The sequence below is a fragment of the Protopterus annectens genome, chromosome 1.part2, assembly GCF_019279795.1.
Source record: "Protopterus annectens isolate FY-2018-M chromosome 1.part2, PAN1.0, whole genome shotgun sequence".
Lineage (NCBI taxonomy): Eukaryota > Metazoa > Chordata > Ceratodontiformes > Protopteridae > Protopterus > Protopterus annectens.
Window position 1 is genome coordinate 769,793,207 of NC_056727.1, and position 12,759 is coordinate 769,805,965.

Consider the following 12,759-nt stretch of genomic DNA (forward strand, 5'->3'; position numbering starts at 1 on the left):
TCAATGAACAGTGAGGAACCAGATCCTGTCCTCTGTGTTGAAAGGTGATGAGGGTTTGGCAGTGGTGATCTCCACCAACATCGTTCTGGTAATAAAGCACTTTCCCGGGGAGTCCAATATATTAGCAGACTGGCTCAGTCAAGTTTTATTGATGCCTCACAAGTGGTCTCTGGACCATAAAATGGCAGACATGATCTTCCAGAAATGGGTCATCCCTGCTGCAATCTGTTTGCTTCACCTTTCAACAACAAATGCAGCAGGTGCTTTGCCTTTATCCCACCTCAGGGACAGTCACCCAGGGATGCTGTAGTCCATGCTTGGCCCTCCAGTCTCCTCTATGACTTTCCTCCTCTACCTCTAATTCCCAAGTTCTTACAGAAAGCTTTCAGGTTGCAGAGCAAAGTTATCCTTATTGCCCCCTTTTGGCCTTGACAAACCTGGTTCACCTTCCTTTGGTCTCATCTGGTTTGCTCTCTGATGAGGTTGGATCCAGCTGCAGATTTGCTGTCTCATCCATCAGGGCATTCCCCCATCCAGACATACAGGGCCTGAAGCTAACCACTTGGCTTCTCCACTTCCAGTGATGGCAAGGTTTCCCAGACTTTCTTCCCTCATTTGAGAAATTTTGGTTTCCTCGCATAGGACTTTGACATGTAAGGTTTATAGAAGCAAGTGGAAAACACTTGCTATTTGGGCTGAATGGAAACAGATAGATCCTTTCACAGTACCAGTTGCAGTCGTACTTGACTTTTTAGCTTCCCTTTTCTATGATGGAGCTAGTCACTCTACTGTCAATGCCCAGTTAGTAGCCATATCTAATATTCACTTTGGTTTTAACTCTTTATCACTTGCCTCTTTTAAGCTCTGTAAAACGTTCTTCAGGGCTACTTTCCTACTATGGCCTCCAGTGAAAGATCCTACTTCTCCTTGGGATCTAAGAATGATTTTGCAAGCCCTGGTCCACCTGCCCTATGAGCCTGCAGCTACTGTGGATTTGAAAATTCCTTTTCTGGAAAATGATTTTTCTGGTAGCTATTATGTCTGCAAGACGAGTGTCTGAACTCCAAGCTCTTTCCTCAAAATTTCTATATTTGATTTTTCTCAAGGATAGTGTTACTCTGCATACTAATCCTTTGTTTTTACCAAAGGTGGCTAAGGAAAGGAAAGGAGTCAGTAAATGGGACGGTTTCTGTTTCTTATTTTTATGTCCACCTACCCAAATGATCCCTCACGATGGGTAATGGCATTTGCAGGTGAGTCCAAGATAGTCAGGACTGTAAATAATGTCTGTGACCAGGCAGAATTTCAGTCATCATTGGAAAACTGCAGTTATGGACCATACACAATAAAGTCTAATTTATCACCAAGAGATGCAAATGACTGCATACAAGCAAAGGAGGCATTTCCAAATCCTTATGATATTGCTGATGAACTCATCAATGAGTGTCTTCTCTTTAATGATCTGGGTGTTAAAATGAACATGTTAGCTTATACGCAAAGAAAGAGTACCATGTTGAGATTATTATGCTGAAGCAAATCATCATTTTCCTTTTGTCAAAGTAATATTTTAATTTCTTTTAATTCAAGACGTGCTGCAGTTCTGATTCCACTATTCCTCAGACTAATATTGGAATGCAGTGGAGTTTGGGTGGGTTCTATATTCCTCCTCCACTAATAACGTAATAACTTTGGAAAAGGTACAATGGAGATACCCTAGAAAGATTTACTGTATAAAAATGCTAGGATACAAAGGCAGACCAAAAATCTTTCTTTTTCTTTTTCACATAGGAGCAGAAGTTTTAAATAGATGGCTTTTTTGCCTATAATGAAACTTGGTACATTTGACTTTTTCTGGTTTGTCACTGAGGCTGGTTAGAAAGAGATACAGGTCAAATTCTTGGATTAGGTTTGCAATCAAAATTTGAATGCTGTTATGCGAACTTTGATTGTCGAAAGGCAGTTTCTCAAAAATCTCATAATGGTGAATTGAAATATGTCAAACCCGCAACAGCGAATGCTAGTGTGCATTCGCTGTTGTAAGAGCAACATATTGATTGGACATTGCACTACAGTGGGGATCTGGAATTTTGCTATTTTCCTCACTGTAGTGTGATTTTGGAGTTGTAATATATACGTAGCAGGGGTGTGAGGGGGTGCAGCCACCCACATGGGGGTTGTAGGGAGGCTTGCCCCCTGCAAAACGTGTGTTGAACATCACCGGATGTTCAGGTAAGTTAAAATAAATGTCAATTCGAATTGTTGACATTTTTCTGTTTCGTTATTTTGATTGGTCGATGTTATTTATTTTGACAATGTTTTTCGAGTAAGTAATTACTCACAAAAACATTGTCGAAATTTTGATAGTAAACCCTTGGATTCATATCTTCTAGTTTTCTGACAGGTATTTCTATAGTTCCAGAGTAATCAGAAGCTGAATCATTGACATTTTACACCAAAAATTATGTGCATATAGCATGATGTGTTAGTAGCTGAACAGGTACACTTGCCTTTGATAGTAGGAAAATCAGAAGGCTTTGAGTTGTATTCCCATGCCAGGTACATGGGTATGTTCTCCTGTGCTAACACTATAGTACAGCATAAGGAGGGTGCTGTACTTCTGAGGTATCATCCTTCAGACAAGAATTAAGGTAATATTTGCTTGCGTGAATGCAAACAAATCCTATGCCAGTTGCTGAAAATAATAGGAGGTACTTCATATTTTTTGTAAATATAGATAATTATTTATATCTGTTTTACATCTTTTCACATTTTTTTGCATTTCTACAAAGTTTAATAATATTTTTTATCTGTCTCTTTCATAAAAAATCCTATTTGATTTCTTAATTTAATATCCATGTCATATTGTACATTATATAACTGCTCATTGTTATTCAGAAATGAGCACACTGACTGGACAGCCCAACCAACATGCTCATTGTAAATCAGACATATACCAATAGAAAAAAGTCTGGCCTCTGAAGTCCCATTGAGCGATCAGACTTTCTGTTGACATGCTGAGGCACAGTAAAATATGAGAAAAATCAGGTATGTTCTGAAAAACTAAAGAAACAGAAACATACCTTATTTTCTTTGCATTTATCTGCTGTCCTTCGTAAAATCCTGACTTTTTAAACTTTAAATAACAGCAATGTGGGTTCTGTTTTCTCTTTTGCTTCTCCTGCACTGCAATATTTCAATTGTGGGAATGCAAGTCCTCTATACGTGAGGAGTACATCAGTCCACAGAAGACAATGCGGAGGAAGAGTGGTGTCATTCTACAAAGACATTTAAAAACATAAGCAGTTTTTTTCTTAAATAATGTCATTGTATAAAAGCAATAATCCACTTCTTTTTGTGGGTATATCAGGATTTACCAATGGTTGGCTTTGTTTAATCACAGGCTTTACCCTCATGATCAAACCATATCAACCATGGGTAAATCTTGGTATATTCACACACAGTCTTGGAATTATTGCTAAAGTGCCTCATTACACTCTTTTCAGTTGTCAAACATTTCTTATTAAATTTTATCAGTCTTTTCTATTGCTTCATTTCTTTTATTACTATAGTTACAACAACAATGTAAGCAAATCAGTGAACGATTGTATAATCCTGGTCATGTTGAAGAAATCATGGAACATGCCTTCACAGAATGCACAAAAGTAAAAATAGGAAGGGAAAATTTAGAATAATATTCCACAAGATTCCTTTCAGCACATTCATATGGATATGACTATATATAGAGTTTATAAAGAAAAGAATACAGAAAGAAGAAACAATATAGACATTTGCTGTATAGACAATATGGAAAGCAAGGTGCAAGGAACTGCTGTTTAATAGCATATGGGACAGCGATGAAATAAGAAAACGGTTGCAGCAAAAGAGGTGGATTAAAATGCTAATACTATAGTTGTTTTTCTATTTTTTTTTCTATTTGTTGAATGTGTAAAATTGTAAATATTACTGATGCTGTGTAAATATTGAAAGCCTCCTACCCTTGTTGATAAGTGCAACGGGATCCTCTGTAGCCACCTAAGCTACCACCAAGTCAGGCAGATGGGATATCATTTTAACATCTTATTGAAAGGATGGCATGCTCAGGAGTGCAGCACTCTCTAGTGCTACATTACAGTATCAGTAACAGAAATTTAATCCAATCACCTTTATAGGAATAGAACCCACAGCCTTCTGATCTTCCAGCACCAAAAGTGAATGTGATACCCATTAAGACACTAACATTGAATAAACCATAGCTAAATAAAATTATAGTCACGTACAGCATGATACATTACAAATCTGCCCCATTCTTCTGAATTTGGGATGTTTTATATTTTCCATATTAAAAGTTTATCCTGCAGAAAATATCACCAGTTGTTCCGTATTATGCAAGTTGACTTATGCAAGTCAACTTCACCTTCCCATTCTGTACAAATTTTCCAGTGCATCAAAGTCTACTTAATCTTTTCACTTTGAAAGTTAACATCAATGTCACTTAAAAATGTAAAAACCTGGCTAACATTAGAAGCATGCTTCTGTTGTAACTGTTCTTGCCGCCAACTGCATGTAAAGACAGGGAAACAGAGGAAGGTACACCTTTAAGAAACTTTAAGGAAATAGAGTTACTTAGGCTACAAGGTCATGTGATCTTGTGGGTCTGGTCAGTTCCAAGGAAAATACTGAGTTAATATCACATCTGACTTGTCTGTCTTATTTGCTAAGGCCTCATGCCTGCATTACAGCGTTCATGCAATAATGCCCAACAGGATGTATGTTATTTTGGAAATAACACCTGTCAAGGTGTGTTTTAAGGCCAGACACTGGAGGCGCTATCTGCAGAATTATTTATTTATTTATTATATTTTACATATATAATTTTATATATTTTGATGTAAAATAGCTCATCTGCCTAATGAATGAAAGAAACTTGCTTTAGTATTTTATTTTTGCAGGAGGAAGTATTTTACGTCAGAATTATAAAATATGTAAGTATTTAATCTCTAGACACACACGTGCACACACACAAACACAGCCACTTTATTTATTATCTAAATTTCTGCTTATGAACAAATAAATGAAGTGCACACTCAGTGCAAGCATTGCAACTTTTTGCGCTACACCGACTCGCTTTACTGTCTGTGGTTTTGCTTTCACTTAGCATTAAAGTCAGCCAAACATGCCTATTACTAAACGTTTCATAATTCTTAATGTTTAACACATCAGTGCTGATGGAATGCCTGTTGCAGTCAATTTTCTTGTCTAGCTATTTCTCACTCTCACATACGCGTGCACGCAAGTACACACTCACACAAAATCATTTTTGTTTTCAGTTTATGCTTGCTATACAGCAAAGTGCTGCACAGCTAGCTTAAAAAAGACCATTTGCTTCTTAATTGTCCAAGCTTCATGGCAGCTTAATATACTGCCATGAAGCAGCAGACTTATTTTCAGTGGGAATTACCTGTACATTAATACCCTGCTAGAGAATGTTTGTTCTCTGATCAGGGTTTAATGTAATTTGCCCATTTTCTAAGTTATATTAATGCCTGTACCCAAAATGTCAGAATGTGGGACTGAAAGGCATAACATGTTGGCATAATGGATCCTGGCAGTGAGAGGAAAAGACTGATAGCAGAAACAATCATTTTGTTTTATTTTCCTCCATGCAGACAGTTGCATAATTTATTTTCTCCTGCCACTGCTGTTCCAGTTTTAAAATGTTGTGTTTCTACTGTTAAGTATCACGAGAATAGTTTAAATTGATTAAGTTCTGTGGTTCATTGAGTTAGTCCCACCATGCATATCTTATTTTTTGGGACGACACGATATGGTCCCTGTGATTCAGAACCATTTCCGACAACAGTAAGACCATTTTACTGTTTGGTGGTGGCTATTTCTAAAGACAGTCATACCACGGTGTTTACCTCAAAGAGGTGCAACACTGTAATGGTCTGTCTCTCTAAACTGTAGAGAATGTAAATGAGGCATTCTAGGGAGAGATATATGATAATTAGCCATGTGCTTTCCTCCAGAAATTCCTTCAGTAAGTCATGTCCGCTGCCAAATAATTCATAGCTGCGCTCCGGAGTGTGTCCTCCTTTGAATGAGATGTCTAATAATTATGAGCCTGTTGTTGGTTTGCCAAACATTCTGTATTGCATCTCACCAGCACATCATTTTTTTTTATTTTAATGAAACAGGCAATTTATTCTTCAAGGGCAGCAGGTGCTGAATTTGTAGATGGAGCACTGAAATACAAAGTTGTTTGCTAGCAGTATCCTCTTCATTAGTCACAGATCTCTTTAACATTGAATTATTCTGGTGACTTTTACTTCTGCAGAGATTGTACATATAAACTGTTATTGGTTGATTATAATGGCAGCAGTCATTAGGAAAGTGAATAAAAGAGCACATGCATTTTATGCATGGTCCTAAAATTGTGTGCAGGGGGCCTATGGTTTAAAAACAACCCAAAAGTACACTTAATCCTCCAGTGGACAGATGCATTGTTTATGAATGTGGGATTCAGTGCAGTTTCACTGAATGTGAGTTTCACAGGTAGAGAGGTTTAGTGTTGCTCGTGATAAGTCTGTTTTCATTGTGAGGCTGCATTGTCTTGTTTAGCAAATGGGTATCAGTGTCTGTGTTATTAAATTTGAAACAAAAGTTTTAAATTAAATCTAAATATCTGTAATCACTGCAGAAATAAAGACGATAATAGTATGAACACACACTTACAGGTTTGAACAATGTTTTATGGTACCTGGGGAGAGAGCGCGAGAGACAGAGACAGAGAGAGACAAGTAATGGGGCACTGGAATGGCTGCTGAGTGTGGATATGAGGGGATCCATTACCCTGCCTAGGACCCCATTTGACCATGATCCAGCTTTGACTTCTGTCAGCTTTTAAAGAATGTGTGTGTTACTGTCTGTAATTTTCATGAGAGTTTTGCCAGCTGCCCTTTAAAAGGTAGATCAGATGTATAAAGTTCCACAGTCTTTTAAATTTTTATACACTTTTTCCAAAACTGATCTAGTAGCTATAGCTTTAGTTAATCTGTCTGCTGCAAAACACTTAGTTAGTTACAATCCTATTATTTCTGATAAAGATGGGAAGATTATTTATAAGAATGGAAAAGAAGCGTATGCTTCTGCAACTTTGATTTTCAGAATTCTGAACTGTTGGGTTCATATATTAAGGTCTGACTAATTGTTAAAATATGAGGAATGTTTTGTCTGAAGTTCTTCTCAGGAAAAAAAAATCTGCTTTAAATAATTTAGTTTTTTTCTATTGTTCAAGTCACTAAGCATTGCTTTCAGTGTGTGTGTATGACTCTGTTAATACTTCTTCATGGACTATGGCCACTGGTGCAGTTTTGAGGAAGTGCATATGGCTGCATTCTCAGAACCTTGCAAATAATGTTAAAAATGAGATTTTTAAATTCTCCTTTGGACAGAGGTTTAGTATTTGGATCCTCTGCTGGAGAGGTGATCAAAATGTGTGATGAAAGTGGTAAGCTGATGCATGGAATCTGTACTATTTTTCAACCTTTCTTTTCCAAATTTTCTGAAGGATCTTCTAATTCCTCATCCAGTTTTGGTAAGAAAAAAAAATAAACAGTCTCAACAATATACAGGTAAATATACATTTAAGAAGAAATAGCAAGGATGTTCCAAGAAGATTTCTGGAAACTCCAAAAACAAAGGACAATCCAATAAGTCTGAATGACTGTTTGTGACTCCCTCCCACCTACCCCACACCATCTTGGCAGCACCTTTTTTCTTCCAGAAAATCTGAATCTCCACTTTTCTCTTTGGCAAAAGGTAGTTTAAGACAAATGGGTTCTGAAAACCATTCATGAAGGTTACAGATGATAATGGGAGGAAATCCCTCCTTTCCAGTGCATAGTTCTTCATCATCCAGACCAGACTGTTTTTTTTTTCTACTTAGCTGTCATCACACTCTGTCAAGGGAGTAATAGAATCACTTCCCCCTTCCCAGGTGGGAAAGGGTTTTATTGAAGGATGTTTTAGTTCCAAAGAAGAAAACGCTTGGAGACCATTTCTGGATCTTTCTTTTCTAAACCGGTTTGTGACAGAGTACAAATTAAAAATGGTGTTACCTCACTACCTTTTGTTACCTGTTCTTCCTAATTCAAGTTTCCTGCTAATATTAAATTAAAAAGATGTTTTTCATCACGTGTATTCTTTCAGACTTCAGACATTTCTTAACATTTTGTGTGTCTGAATCACATTATCAGTCCTCTGCCTTACCGTTTGGACTATCCACTGCACCAAGATTGTTTACAAAGTGACAAGTTCCAGTTATAGCTTATTGCAGACTACAGAGTATCCACAGCTTTCCATATTTAGATGACTTGCTTATCTTTGCACAGTCTTTTTCAAAGTGTCAGGAGTGTCTCTCTTAGATGAGAGATTTCTTACATAAGCTGGGATTACAAGAACATTCAAAAATATGTCTTGACTCCTTCTCACAAGATTCAGATTCTCAGAGGTCAACTAGGCACCACAGTTGAAAGATAGCTTCTTCCACAGAGAAAAATAGATCTGCATCTACAGCTGTTTCTAGGGTTTTCTACTCAGACTTCAGTCACTGTGAGGGAATACCTCAGGATTTGGGGTCTTATGGCTTCTGTGACTCTCTTGATACACCTACCAAGACTCCACATGAGAAAGATACAGTGGTCTGAAGTCTCTTTGGTCCCACTACCAGCACCTCTTATCTTTTCAGATCCCAGTGCTGTGGTTTGTCAGAATTGAAATCACTTCATGGAGACAACAGATATCCCTAAATCTAGGTCTCCCCGTCTCCCCTTCTCTCTTCCAGTTCCAAAGCAGTCACAGACACCTTGGACTTCACTTGGGGAGCAGTTTCAGGAGGGATAAAAGTGCAATGTGTCTGGGGCACCAAGGACATATGCAAGCAATTAAATGTCAAGGAGATGCTTGCCCTGATCACACTCAACTCTCTGAATCATCTTTGGTTCCCGGGATCTCTTCAGGCTCTTACAGACAATACCACAGTCATGTAGTACTGTCATGTGGTACATCAACAAGCAGGGGGGACCAGGTCACCCCCCGCAGACTAGCCATGTTGGCTTTGGATATAACTTCACAATCTCATTCTGCAAACATCCTACATTCTGTCAGAGCAAAACTGTGTGATAGACAAGCTGAACAAAACAAGGGCAGACCGTCATGAATGAAAACTAGATTGGGGGGGGGTCTTCCTAGATTTGATCAATCTGTGGGGAGTTCCTCAGATAGACCTATTTGCCTTCTCTCTGGACACTCATCTGGCAAGATTCTGCTCCAGGACTCCATGCAAGAAGGCCTGGAAGACATATGACTTTTCTTTTCTTTTCATTGGACAGGAATGTTTCTGTATGCCTTTTACCATTTCCTCAAATATCCAGGGTACTTGTGAAGATTTAGAAGGGATCCCCTGAGCTCACTGTGGTGACTCTCTTCTGGCCCAGGCAACTGTGGTTCTCCCTTCTTTTGAAAATGGCAAGGGGTAATTACCAGAAGCTTCCTCACAGATTAGATCTACTCACACAAGAACAGGGGTGTTTGATACACCACAACATCAATAACTTCAGTTGACTGCCTGGATGACAGGGTCTTAATTCCTTTTATGCACTTATTTACCGAGGACATGCAGGAGGTACTGATGGAGGCAAGAAAGACTGCTACTAGAAAATCATATATAGCAAATCGAAAAGGTTTTCTAGTTGGTGTCAACAGCATAACCAGCACCAATTCAGGGCAGGTTGTTCACTGGTTTTACAGTATTCATGTGAGTTGCTGTCCTATGGCCTTTCTTACTTCTATATCAAGGTTCATTTATCGGTCATTTCAGCATTATTCCAACCCCTAACCCTGCATACCAATCCACAACACTGTTGTTGTCTGGTCATTGTCTGTTTCATATCTTTCTTTCTTTCTACACTATCAAAACTGAAAGAAGTCTACAGTGAATAATCTGTGAACATTTAAACAGTATTAAGAATACCAGTGAAAACAACATACTTGCTTAACTCGGTAAACTTTCACAAATTTGCATTTTTTGTATCAGAGAACTTACAAAAAAAAAAAAAGTTAGGGGAGGTAAGGTAACTGGTCTGAGTACTTTGCATTTCGAGAACATTGGTGGTAGTTGTTTTTGAATGCTACTGTTCCCCAGGTCTAAACACCCATGTTTCTTTAAACAGTTGGTTAAGACTGCAAGCTGATAAAATGTTTTGTCATTTCTTGATTTTATGTCTTTTCCTGCCTCTGTTTATGTACTGAGACTATTTTAATGATATTGCATTTCTGATGAAGTTTCTGGTTGTGACAAAAACACTTAAACAGTTAAGACAGCTTTGGTTTCTGTGAAATTGTTCAGGGTAGCATTGGTCAGTATTGTTTGTCACTGGTTCGTTTTACACATCTGGTCATACACTTTTTTATGTATAGGGTATTCCAAAAGTAAGTAAAACATTCTGCAGAGTAAAGGAATATTTGACTTTAATTAAATGCCATATATTTCCTCTGCCATTGCCAAATTACAAGTTCATGAGAAACCAGTCTTTGAACTGAACAAAACTCTCTGAAGTTAATCTCTCCAATCACTGTTTTCCATTGCAACTCATTGCAAGTGCAGTTTCTGTGTGTGTACTAGCAAAGATTCCTTTCTTTTGGGAGATTTCTCCTTTCTTCATGTTTGTGGACTTGGTATAGATAAGTTTGGGGATGTGGGGAGGGGGATGCTGTGGGATAAAACACGTGCTCAATTTTTGTCATGGACTGATGTTTTGAGCAGCTGTGCTCAGTGAGTAGGCACGTTCAGGACTTGTAGTTTGACAAGTTATTAGTACTAATAGTGTTAATAATTTGTGGAGACAATTGTAGTGTGTGAAGCTCCCTTCCATGAAAACCAATATAACTTTAACATTTTAGTGTTTACTGTAAATATTCATTGTTTTGCATTGTGTAAAATTACTGACCTTATCAAGATTCTGTCTTTGGTCATATACCCAGAGAAAATGATGTATAAGAAAGCTAGAAAAAGCAGCACAGTATCTTTTAGGCCAAAAAGTCCTAGAGAACAAGGTAGCGAGGAAGTTTCTTTTAGGCTAAGAAAGTCCTAGAGAACAAAGTAGCCAGGAAGTACATGATAGGCTAAACAAATTCTTTAAATACATTGTAGTAGAAACAAATCAGGTTTTACAAGCCTGGAAAGAGAAAAAATATCTGAGAAATCCAGGAGTGAGTCAGAAGCACTAAGTACACCGTTGTGGAGGAGAGTGGTGCCTTGGGAAGATGGTAAAGGTATGAACGAAGACAAATAAGCAGGTAGAGAAGTGTGGGGGAAGCAATAGCAAAATGATGTGCAGTTTTTGAGAGGTGATGTAAATGATCCACATAGTCTTCCTTCCTCTGTGACAGAAGAATGCATAAGACAGGTGGAAGGCACTGTGGTGCTACCTGCAAAGAAGCTGATGGTAATATTGGTGTGGACGCCATTTTACTTCAGTATTTGCCTACAGTCGTATGATTTGAAAGTTACTGCTACCATTCTTTTGTTGCGCTTTATGAAAAGCAGAAAATATTTTACTGAATGTTTATAATTTAAAAACAAAGAAGAATGCCCAGATTACTCAGCTGGATTTACAAGTTTCTGCATAAATTTCAGATTCACTTTTCTTGACATCATACTATAGGCACAGCAACAAAAAATGGTTTGTGAACTGTTGAAATCACTTAAGAAGTTGGCAAGCTGAACCTTGGATGGGATTAGACCATTTTTCATTTAAAAGTCCCCTTTCCAATAATTTATGGAAATGTTTAACACAGACCGCTTTTTATCAATTATATGACACCAGGAACTATGTAGTTTCTGGTGTCACTAAACAAAAAAGAATGGGTGGGTTGCTAACTACCTACAGAGGTGAGTGGGTAAGCTGTTGTGCTTTCTTACAATTAACTACAAGCTGTGAAGCCAGAAGGAGTATAATGCTGAATCACAAGACCTATTGAAGATTATTTTTCCATTTTTTGAGAGTGTGTAGTAATGGAGAATTTTAGTATTGGGAGCATCATTTTATTTATTTTTTATGTATCCTTTGCTAGCTGGATTAGTACCACTAGACTAGTAACCTCTTTTCAGGGGAGACCCAAGTTTGTATTTATACTACTAGGGGAAGATTGCCCGGGATGTCTGGAAACTTACCCTACTCTTTTCAGTAGGTGCTCCTGGGATCCTTTGCATCCACTTGAGCTACTACCAGATGAGGCCTCCTTTTAACATCTCATCCGGAAGATGACACACTCAGGTGTGTACCTGCCTTCATTCTGCAGTGCAGTGTCAACACTCAATCTACCTGGGGTGAGAATAGAACCCACAGCCTCTGCATCAAAGGCAAGTGTGCTACCTGTTGTGCCACTAACATTCATGATATTTTGACCTGTTTCTCTAGCATTTTATATAAATGGAAGAAGTGAAAAGTTCACTGACTGATATAATTTATTTCTTAGAACAAAGAAACACCCATTTATTCTTGGTGGTCAGTAAGAAATCAAGGACCAGCCCTTTGAGCAGCTGTGAACTGGATTAGTCCCAAACCTTTCCATTTTTGCGTTGACTTATAATAATGTGATACCAGTGACATGCTGTTTGCATGCATTAAATAGTGTATTTCAGCATCTATCCAGTGAAATTTCTTGCTATAGAAGTGAAACAAATGATATGCAGTA

General features: G+C 38.0%; 1 protein-coding gene across 1 annotated transcript in view; it reads left to right on the top strand.

Annotated features, from left to right (window-relative positions):
* The window catches only part of EHD3 (EH domain containing 3), an 846,156-nt gene that overhangs the window by 85,782 nt on the left and 747,615 nt on the right, over positions 1 to 12,759 (top strand). The gene's annotated exons all lie outside the window — the stretch shown is intronic.